Below are 12,350 nucleotides of genomic sequence, written 5' to 3' on the forward strand. Positions count from 1 at the left end.
TGCAAAGAGCTGGGTGTGACTGAAGCAGCTGAGCAGACATGCACACACACGTGCCCCTCAAGATGGTCTATTAACATCAGCCCCAAACTGCATGCTTCCCCAGCTCTGCTTGGCATTAGCCAGCTCCACGTCATACTGAGGCCACCCAGAAGGACCAGATCTAGGCAGGTATGTGAGCAAGAGAAAGTTGAAGAAGGAATAGCAACCCTAACTGACTGCGGTTAAAATGAATACCACATTTTGCAAATTTTACAGAAACATGACCATTTGAACTCAGTACCAAAGCTCTTCCTGGGGCCTGGAAAGGGCTCTGTGTAGAGGTGGTCCTAAAGTTTAGTTTTCATTAACTGTGTTTGTGTAAATCTGTCTCAGTCTCTAATTCTTTACTAAGCGGACACTTGTTGAGGGAACTCTCCTCTCATTCTGTGCAGAAACGTCAGCTATACCCTTTTCCCTCCAGGAAAATCTGCTTTTCATGCTTCGTTTGTGTTTGATGAAGGAGTCGCCCAGTTCCTAGAAAAGTTGATCCTAAATTTATATTGCAATTCATCGTTTAGAAGAAGCAAAAGAAAGCAAGCTGAATGGGACTCCTTAGCAAATGCCCTAACCTGAGCCACAGCACCTCCTTTGGGAACTGGAGATCTCTCTCCAGACAAGGTAGTTGGTGAGGAAACCATTTTGGTGGAATGGGGTCTCAAAGGTTTTGTTTACCATAATAATGAGAGCTAAACGGACAAATCATTAGAAAGTACAACAAGTATGTAAAGAAAGATACAGGGACAGAGTCTAGAAAAATTCAGTCAGTCTTTCTGTGAAAGACCTGCATGGAAAACTGAGTCAGTTATTTTCTCCACGAGAAAGATGAGTTAGTGATACTCTCACGGAAAGAGACGACAGACCCACTGGCCACTTGAAGGTTTTTTTATGGACCAAAGATATAAGGGATATGTACATAATTAATGAATAATACATAAGCAAAATCCGAAACCCTCCCTCACATCATCGCAGCTCCGCTTTACTCATCTCAGAGAGACAGTGTGGAAAAATGGAAGGTGCACTCAGCATCAGACATACCCAGAGTCCAGTCTCTGTTCTGTCACTTGTTACCTTTCTAACTTTGGGCAAGTTAATTAACCTCTCTGAGCCTCAGTTTCTCATTTGTAAGATATTAATAATGGTACCTACCTCATCAGGTTGTTGTGATGATTAAATGAGATAATCCATGGAAAGCATGTGGAATAAAGCCTGATACAATAAATACTCAATATATGTTAGCTTTGGTGGTGACTGTTATCATATGGTTATCTTAAGTTTGTTTATATATTTATTTGGCTGCAGTGGTCTTAGCTGTGGCAAGTGGATCTTTTTTTTTTTTTTTTTTTTAGTTGTGGCATGCAGGGTCTTCAGTTACAGCATGTGAACTCTTAGTTGTGGCATGTAGGATCTAGTTTCCTGACCAGGGTTCGAACCCAGGCCCCCTGCATTGGGAACACAGAGGCTTAGCCACTGGACCACCAGAGAAATCATATGGTTTAGAATTCTTGCTCTGCCACTTACTGGCCTAAAATCTTGGGCAAATTATGCAACCTTTCTAAACTTCTGTTTTCTCATCAATAATATGCAACTCTACAGGATTTCTATTAGGACTCTAGATACTGAATCTATGGTTAATATAGTTGAGATTCTTAAAAGTGGAAACTGTTATATATGAGAGCAGACAGTTCAATAAGAAATAATGTTGTGTTAGAAAATGATTTCCAAGTCATATCACCTTTGTTCAAGTAGAACATCGTAGATAGAAAATGAGCTGTGGAATACAGCCAGAACTGGCCAAGGAAAGGACGTAAGTATACAAATGTTAAGAGTCGGCGCATTAGAAGCTGCATACAGTTGAAGGTATTTGACATAGAACATGTTAAATGTGACTGGACACATCTTTTAAGCTGTCTGTGGTAGCCAGCCTCCAAATGAGTCCTAAATGCTCCCTGCCTCCCTGCGTGGACACAAATGCACGCCCTTGTGCCCCTTCCCATTGCATATCAGGGTTGGTCTCTGCGACCAATATATTCTATGAAGCATGTCACTTTTTATATTGAGATGTAACTCACATATATAAAAGCCGTCCTTTTAAAGTATGACTTTGTGATTTTTTTTAGTATATTCACAAAGCTGTGCAGCCATCACCACTATCTTAATTCCAGAATATTCTGCCCAAAGAAGCCCTGTACCCATTAATAGTCTCTCCCCACTTGCTAGTCTCCCCCAGCCACTGGCACTCCCAGTCTACTTAGCACCCGCTGTATAGATAACCACATTTTGTTATCCATGAATCAGCTGATGGACATGTAGGTTATGTCTACCTTTTGGTTATTTAAATAGTGCTGCAATGAACTTTATTTGTATTTGTTGTTCATCTTTTTTTAGTATTTATGACCGTGGGTTTTCTAGATTGTGATACTCATTTCTAGCCTTATTGTACCATGATTGAAAGCTGTGATACTGCTATTTTTACACGGAATTGATAGTTTCTCAGTGGCCTTGTACACGGTCAATTTCAGAAAATTTTCCTGGGCACTTGAAAACAAGTTGTGTGCTTGGTTTTCAGGTGTGGAGTTTTTTATATCTCAATTAAATATACTTTAATTATCTTATTTATCTTATTAATTGTCAGAAACACACTTGGCTGAAAGCCCGAGGTAGGGGGAGCCTCAGATTGACTTGCCCAGAGGCTATATAATGCCAGATCACCTCTTGCGGTCCTCTTGGGCCAAACGCTCTTGTTTATCAGTGCTTCGTAAAGGTGGCTGAGCAGTTCCAGAACTCACATTCCTACACGGCAGACAGATGACCACGTTTCTTCTCTTTGTAGAATGCAGAAATTCTGCCTGAAGGCCCAACACATTTTCCAACTCTTTGACCTCAACATGCCCGTTCCTGAGTCATCACAGGCAAGGGGGACACTGCACTGTGACTGCACAGGCCTGGTTTGCTGAAACCATCACGGGCAGGCCTGACAAGACGGTCCTGATTAGGGTAAAACAACGAGGCGCTAATCCTGAATTCTAGACAGGATTAATTCCCTCTCACTACCATCCCCACTCCAGGCGCATTTCCTGCTGTTATTCAATGGGGGAGGGGTAAAAGAACTCCCAGGAGACATCCATAGCTCCCATTACACTTTTAGAATCTATTGATCTGTTCATGAGTAGCAAAACGAATCGGTATTCCTCCAGATTTTCTTCATGTTTTATTTGGTGTGTAAATGTGTATGACTATTAAGTCACGAATGGGGGATGGCATGTTTATCTCATTCAGTGAATTATGTCTTGAATTTACCATGGTCTGATATTAAGATCTTCACTTTCTCTTTATTTAATTTACCTTGTATGACTCGTCCTCTCCTCATGGTTTAAATTGAAGTGTAGTAGACTTACAGTGTTGTGTTAATTTCTGCTGTACAGCCAACTGATTCAGTTACACACACATATATATTCTTGTTTTATACATTCTTTTCCATTATAGTTTATCATAGCATATTGAATATTGTTCCTTGTGCTTATACAGTAGGATCTTGCTGATCCTACCCTCTTATTTTTGAGCTTACTGAGTCACTTTGTTTTAGTTGTGTCCTTTATGAATAGCTTTGCCTTCTGATCCAGTGCATTGCTTCCTTATAATAGTGAAATTAATCCCATGGGTTTTAGATATTGTTGCTGCTGCTGCTGCTAAGTCACTTCAGTCGTATCCGACTCTGTGCGACCCCATAGATGGCAGCCCACCAGGCTCCCCAACATACCAAATCTTCTTTTACTTTATAATTAGATTTATATTGAATTCTCTCTTTGAAAAAAATGACGAAATAAGTATAACTCTACATTTCATTGCACCATCTTTCCCTTCACACTTAAGTCTGACTACTCAATACTGTTGTTATACTTTTAAAAAATATATTAGGATTTCTCATATTAATGTATCAATTTTGACAAGTGCTACCTCATCCTAGAATATGAGAAAACTGACATATTTACACTATCTCCTACCGTTTCTCTGTTTCCATCTTTTGACTTTAAGATGAATCATTTTTTTCTACCTTGAGAGTAAACACTAGCTGTGATTTTCTAACTATTCCTTCATGTTTTAAATCTTAGTTTTGCATCCAATGGATTCAATGCCACCACAATTGTTTTTAACCCTAAACTTTTCCATTCACCATTTGATTCACCATTAGAAGTTCAACTTCTAATACTTTGTCCAAGAAATACACCAGGAGAGAATGAGTACATGTCTATGTATGTCTTAGTCCCTTCATTGTCCACCTGAAACTATCACAGCATTGCTAATCAGCTATACCCCAATACAAAATGCAAAGGTTAAAAAAAAATACACCAGGATACTTTGTATTTGAAAATATCTGCCTTCGATCTTGGGTAAAAATTTGGTAAAAGTATGCATTGCTTTTTTCACAAAGAATACCGAATATGATATCTCAGTTGGTATAGAATCCGCCTGCAATACAAGAGACCCCAGTTCGATTCCTGGGTTGGGAAGATGCCCTGGAGAAGAGAAAGGCTACCCATTCCAGTATTCTGGCCTGGAGAATTCCATAGACTGTCAAGTCCATGGGGTCACAAAGACTCGGACACGACTGAGCGACTTTCACTCATAAAGTCAAACTGATTCTCCTTGAAAAGTGTCTTATTTTTTTTGCCTGAGGCCCATCAGATTTATTACACATATTTAACTTTGTGTTATATAGAACACATTAACCAGAATATGTCTTGTTTGTATTAGCATATGTGATATTTTCTTAGGATATAGTATGTACTTTCAATCTGTAGATTCATGTCTGTTTCAAAACCTAGGCCTAATTTTATATGTGAGTGCTCTTTATCTTGTTCTTATGCTCTTTTCTTTTTCCCATGGTCCCTAGTTTTGAGTATGTTAACTCAGCTCTCTGTCTTCAATATCTGTCATCTTCTATCCCATCCATGTGCATTCTTTGTTCATTTCCACACAATAGTGTTCAGTTTCTTAAGACTTTATCCCATGACCTCAGGTGTATATTCAGCAGTATTTATTGTCTTCATGGCTGCTTTAATAGTGATTTTAATTTTCATGATCATTTTATGTTTTCACCTCTTTGCTTTCCAGATCTCTTGCTAATTTATTTTTATTTTCTTCTATTATCCTATCATTTGTTTCCTGAGCCTCTGCATTGTTTGAACTTAATTTTTATGCAGGTCATCTCCTTATTAAATTATTTGATTTCATAATTCTCTGATTGCAATTTTAACCAGATCATGAGGTAATTTTTCTAGTATGTATATTTTTTTGTGTATTTTAATCATCATATCTCTTTTTTTTCTTACATTCTTACATAGTTTCCATTGTGGGTTTTTTTTAATTTCTTTAATATTATATTGGTATTTTTATTGCCATTGCATTGCATTTCATTGCAGTTTTAATTTGCATTTCCCTAAACTTTTTGGCATCTCTTCACATGCTTATTAGCTATTCATATTTTTTTGTGAAATGAGTATTCAAATCTATTGCCTATTGTTTTAATTATATTGTTTATCTTATTTTGAGTTAAAGGAGCTCTTCATATATTCTGGATATAAGTCTTTTATCAGACATGTGATTTGAAAATATTTTTCCCAGTTTGTGGTTTGACTTTTAATTTTTAATGTTATCTTTTGAACAGCAACAGTCTTTCTGATGAAGTCTCTTTGATCAATTTGTCCTGTAAGGAATCATGGTTTGAGTCATCATATCTAAGAAATCTTTGCTTAATCCAAGGTCACAAAGATTTTCTTCAATGTATTTCTCCAGACACTTATTGTTTTAGTTCTTAGATTTAGGTCTGTCATCTCATTTTAAGTTGATTTTTGCTGGGTTAAGGGTATTTTTCTCCTTTCCCTCAGGATCACTTGTGATTGAAAAAAACTATTCTTTCCCCTTTGTTGAAAGGGCAACTTTGTTGAAAATGAATTAACTATAATACAGGGGTGTACTTCTTAATTCTGACTCTCAACCCTGCTTAATTGATATGTATATATATCTTTACACTAAAACCACCCAAGTTGTACCTTTATGGTAAGTTTTAAAATCAAGTACACAAAATTCTGTCTTCTCACTTTGCAAAATTGTTTTGGCTAATTCAGGTTCTTTGGCATTCCATACACATTTTGGCAACAGTTTTGTCAGTTCCTATGAGAATGCATGCTAGGATTGGAGGTACTGCATTGAAACAATAGGTCATTTGGGGGACAGTTGCCACCGGTTAGTTTTTCAATCCATGAATATAAAATGTCTCCCCATTTATGTAGCTCTTTTCTTAGCCATGCTTTCTAATTTTCAGTGTACTTATCTTTTATTAAGTTTGATCCTATGCATTTTATTCATTTCAGTACTACTGTGAAAATAATTTTTAAATTTTGGTTTTGCCATAATTGAAAAAGACACATGCACCCCAATGTTTATAGCAGTACTATTTATAATAGCCAGGACACAGACTGGCTGTGTGGGATGCCCAGAGTTGGACACGACTGAAGTGATTTATCACACACAGCACGCACAAGACATGGAAGCAGCCTCGATGTCCATTGACAGATGAATGGATAAGGAAGATGTGGTGCAGATATACAGTGGAATATTACTCAGCCATAAAAGGAATGAATTCAAGTCAGTTCTAGTGAGGTGGATGGACCTAGAGCCTAGTAAGTCAGAAAGAGAAAAACAAATGCGTATATGAACACATATATGTGGAATCTAGAAAAATGGTATTGAGGAACCTATCTGCAGGGAAGGGAGATGCAGATGTAGAGAAAGTACCTGTGGACACAGTGGGGGAGGAGAGAGTGGGATGAGTGAAGAAAGTAGCATCAACGTATCCATGGTATCAGGTATAGGATGGATAGCTGGTGAGGAGCTGTGTAGTATAGGGAGCCCAGTCCTGAGCTCTGTGATGACCTGGAGGGATGGGATAGGGGAGGAGAGAGAGGCTCTGGAGGGAGGGGATGTATTATAATTATGGCTGATTCGCATTCTTGTATGGCAGAAATCAAAACAGCATTGTTAAAAAATTGAACAAAAAAGAAAAATTTTAATTTTGGTGTTGGGTTATTTGTTGCTGACGTATAGAAATACAATTGATTTTTATCTTGAGCTTGTATTCTGAAAACAATGCTAGACTCACTAGTTCTAGTGAAATTTTTTGTTGACCCTTTAAGATTTCCTCCATATAGGATTATGTCATCAGGGAATAAAGACTAACTTCTTCCTTTCGACCTCTATGCCTTTAATGTATTTTTCTAGCCTTACTACATTTCTTCAGTACAATGTTGAATAGGGGTGGTGAAAGCAGATGTTCTCACCTTATCCCTAATATTAGGAAAGAAAGCATTCATTCTTTCATCATTAAGAATAATGCTAGTTGTAGTTTTTTTGTAGATGCCTGTTTTATAAGGCTGAGGAGGTTTCCTTCTATTCCTGCTTTGTTGAGAGTTTAATCATATACAGTTTTTGTCTATTGTCAAATGCTTTTTCTGTTTCTGTTAAGATAATTATGTGGGCCAGACATCCTGGAATGTGAAATCAAGTGGGCCTTAGAAAGCATCACTATGAACAAAGCTAGTGGAGGTGACGGAATTCCAGTTGAGCTATTTCAAATCCTGAAAGATGATGCTGTGAAAGTGCTGCACTCCACATGCCAGCAAATTTGGAAAACTCAGCAGTGGCCACAGGACTGGAAAAGGTCAGTTTTCATTCCAATCCCAAAGAAAGGCAATGCCAAAGAATCCTCAAACTACTGCACAGTTGCACTCATCTCACATGCTAGTAAAGTAATATTCAAAATTCTCCAAGCCAGGCTTCAGCAATACGTGAACCGTAAACTTCCTGATGTTCAAGCTGGTTTTAGAAAAGGCAGAGGAACCAGAGATCAAATTGCCAACATCCACCGGATCATTGAAAAAGCAAGAGAGTTCCAGAAAAACATCTATTTCTGCTTTATTGACTATGCCAAAGACTTTGACTGTGTGGATCACAATAAACTGTGGAAAATTCTGAAAGAGATGGGAATACCAGACCACCTAACCTGCCTCTTGAGAAATCTATATGCAGGTCAGGAAGCAACAGTTAGAACTGGACATGGAACAACAGACTGCTTCCAAATAGGAAAAGAGTACATCAAGGCTGTATATTGTCACCCTGCTTATTTAACTTTTATGCAGAGTACATCATGAGAAACGCTGGGCTGAAAGAAGCACAAGCTGGAATCAAGATTGCCGGGAGAAATATCAATCACCTCAGATATGCAGATGACACCACCCTTATGGCAGAAAGTGAAGAGGAACTAAAAAGCCTCTTGATGAAAGTGAAAGAGAGTCAAAAAGTTGGCTTAAAGCTCAACGTTCAGAAAATTAAGATCATGGCATCTGGTCCCATCATTTCATGGCAAACAGATGGGAAAACAGTAGAAACAGTGTCAGACTTTATTTTTTTGGGCTCCAAAATCACTGCGGATGGTGACTGCAGCCATGAAATTAAAAGATGCTTACTCCTTGGAAGGAAAGTTATGACCAACCTAGACAGCATATTAAAAAGCAGAGACATTACTTTGTTGACTAAGGTCCATCTAGTCAAGACTCTGGTTTTTCCTGTGGTCATGTATGGATGTGAGAGTTGGACTGTGAAGAAAGCTGAGCACCGAAGAATTGATGGTTTTGAACTGGGTGTTGGAGAAGACTCTTGAGAGTCCCTTGGACTGCAAGGAGATCCAACCAGTCCATTCTGAAGGATATCAACCCTGGGATTTCTTTGGAAGGAATGATGCTAAAGCTGAAACTCCAGTACTTTGGTCACCTCATGCGAAGAGTTGACTCATTGGAAAAGACTCTGATGCTGGGAGGGATTGGGGGCAGGAGGAGAAGGGGACGACAGAGGATGAGATGGCTGGATGGCATCACGGACTCGATGGACGTGAGTCTGAGTGAACTCCAGGAGTTGGTGATGGACAGGGAGGCCTGGTGTGCTGTGATTCATGGGGTCGCAGAGAGTTGGACACGACTGAGCGACTGAACTGAACTGAACTGTCCTTTGTTAGTATGGTATATTATTACCTAAATTGATTTTTGAATGTTAGATCAAACTTGGATTCCTGGAATAAATCATACCTGGTCATGGTGTATAATTCTTTTTATAAGTTGTTGGATTTGGTTTGGTAATACTTTGTTAAGGATTTTTATGTCTGTGTTAATTAAGGATATTGTTCTGTAGCTTTCTTACATATCTTTGTCAGACTTTGTTATTAGGGTAAAACTAGACTCAGAACATTTTGGAAAGTGTTTCCTCCTGTTTGCTGAAAGAGGTCATGTGAGATTGACTTTATTTCTTCTTCAGAAATTTGATAGAGTCTACCAGTGAAGTCATCTGTGTGTCTGTGTGTGCGTGTGCGTGTGCGTATGCGTGTGCGTGTGTGTGTGTGTGTGTTAGTTGCTCAGTCATGTCCAACACTTTGCCACCCCCATGGACTACAGCCCGCCAGGCTCCTCTGTCCACAGAGTTCTCAGGCAAGAAAGCGGAGTGGGTAGCCATTCCCTTCTCCAGGGGACCTTCCCGACCCAGGGATCGAACCCAGGTCTCCTGCATTGCAGGCAGATTCTTTACCATCTGAGCCACCAGGGAAGTCTATACTTTTTTGGAAGGAAGATTTTTAATCACAAATTTATATCTTTGTTAAAGGTCTGTTCAGTATTTCTATTTATCTTTAGTTAATTTTAGTTTGGGTCCTCCTAGAAATTTACCATGTCATTTATGTTATCTAACTATTGGTATTGACATAGTGGTTCAGAACATCCATTCATAATCCTTGTTACTTTTGTAGGGTTGACATCAATGATCCTTGTTTTTTTAATTTTGTTTTAACTTTATTTATTTATTTATTTAATTTTGCTAATCTTTGTCTTTTTTTTCCTCTTAGTCTAGGTAAAGTTTATCAATTTCATTGACTGAGCTTTTCAAAGAACCAATTTTTGCATCTACTGATTTTTTTCTGTTTTCTATTTCACTGATCTCCACTCATATAATTATTATATCCTTCCTTACGCTTGCTTCAGGTTAACTTTACTCTTCCTTTTCTAGTTCACTAAAATGGTAACTTAGATTGTTGATCTGAGACCTTTCTTTTTTTGTTGTTGTTTTTTTAATTTAAATTTATTTATTTTAATTGGAGAGAACTTTCTTTTTAACATCATGTTTAAAAAGTTACCAATTTCTGGGGGGAACTGTAAAGATGGCGGAGGAATAGGACGGGAAGACCACTTTCTCCCTCACAAATTCCTCAAAAGAACATTTCAACGCTGAGCAAACTCCACAAAACAACTTCTGTAGGCTGGCAGAGGACATCAGGCAACCAGAAAAGCAGACCATTGTCTTCAAAAACAGGTAGGAAAAAATATAAAAGACGAAAAAGGAGACAAAGGAGGTGGGGAGGGAGCTCCGTCCCGGGAAGGGAATTTTAAGAAGAGAGGTTTCCAAACACCAGGAAACACTCTCCCTGCCGAGTCTGTGGCAAGCCTTGGAAACACAGAGGGCAACATAACAGGAAGGGAAAAATAAAGAAATAATTAAAACCAACAGATTACAAGCCCAACAGTAACTCCCTCAGCGGAAAAGCAGCACAGACGCCTGCATCCGCCACTAGGAAGTGGGGGCAGGGCAGGGACGCGCAGGAGGCGCGGGCTGCAGTGCTTTGTAAGAATCGGGCAGGAACGCCCCACGCGCAACCAGAACGATCTAACTTGGGCTAGCAAACCAGACTGTGGGATAGCTACCACGCGAAAAGCTCGAATATAAGACACCGCCAGGACCGAGCACAGAACAAAGGACGGAACGGAAAAAGCCGGCTGCAGACCATCCCCCGCCGGGGACTGGCAGCCAGAGTTGTAAGGACTGGAAAGGGGCAATTGCAGACCCAGAGAGACTTTACTTACCAAACTGCAAGCAGGCTCCTTTGCTAAGAGTTCTGGGGGTGCTGGACAGTCACCATCTGCCTCACGGGGGGCGCCAGCGGTCCACCCAGAAAGCTGAGCAGCAGCGGCAGAAAAGGTGACAAGTCATGGCGATTGCGCTCGCCAAACTCCTGAGCTATTCGGACCTGGGAAGGGCACAAAGCGCAGTCCCAGCCGAATCTGTGCCTCTGAGGGCTGCCTGAGCGCCGAACCTGAGTGGCTTGGACCGGGGAAGTGCACGCAGCCTAGGGCCGGCCCCAGACGGTGAACATCGTAGAGCCGGAGCGGTTTGTGCGCCGCGAGAAGGGACAGGTCAAGCGGGGCTGAGACACTGTGTGCACACGACAGTGCTATTTGTTTGCAGCATCCCCCCTCCCCACAGCGCGACTGAAGTAGTGAGCCTAAAAAACCAGCAAACAGAAGAAGTTAAACAGAGGGAACCACCTTGGAAGTGATCCCACATGGCCCACAACATCAGAGAAGGGCCAGATATATTTTTACTATTTTAAAAATCATTCCTTTTTTTTTTCTAATTTTTTTTTAATTGTTAAGTCTTCTATTTCTCCTCTAATTTTTATTTCTATAACCTACTATTACTATTTTTAAAAAAAAAGACTTTTTTTTTTTTTAAGGCAAACACCATATATAGTCTTTGGATGGTTGATGGTGGTTTTTTTTTTTTTTTTTAATAATTCTTGTTTTTTTTTCTTTTTCTTTTTTTTTCTTTCTTTTTTTTTTCTTTCTTCCTTTTTCCTTCTGCTTCTTTTCCTTAATATTGTATTTTTGAAAATCCAACCTCTACTCTAGATTTTTAATCTTTGCTCTTAGGTTTTTGTTGTCAATTTTGTACATTTAAAAACCCAAACTTCACTACCCAAGTTTACCTGAGAGCGAGATTACTGGCTTGACCACTCTCTCCTCCTTTGGACTCTCCTTTTTCTCCACCAGGTGGCCTCTGTCTCTTTTCTCCCCCATCTCTTCTCTATCCAACTCTGTGAATCTCTGTGCGTTCCAGACGGTGGAGAATACCGAAGGAACTGGTTACTGGCAGGATTTGTCTCTCTCCTTCTCATTCCTCTCTCTTATCCCCCTGGCCACCTCTGTCTACTTCCTCCCTCTCCTCTTCCCCGTATAACTCCATAAATACCTCTGAGCGGTCCAGACTATAGAGCGCACATAAGGAAGTGACTACTGGCTAGCTTGCTCTCTCCTCTTTTGATCTCACCGCATCTCATTCCAGTTACCTCTAACTACCCCCTCCATCTTCTCTTCTCCTTGTAACTCAGTGAACCTCTCTGAGTGTCCCTCAATGTGAAGAAACTTTTCATCTTTAACCTA

This window comes from Capra hircus, chromosome 4 (genome assembly GCF_001704415.2).
Source record: "Capra hircus breed San Clemente chromosome 4, ASM170441v1, whole genome shotgun sequence".
Taxonomy (NCBI): Eukaryota; Metazoa; Chordata; class Mammalia; order Artiodactyla; family Bovidae; genus Capra; species Capra hircus.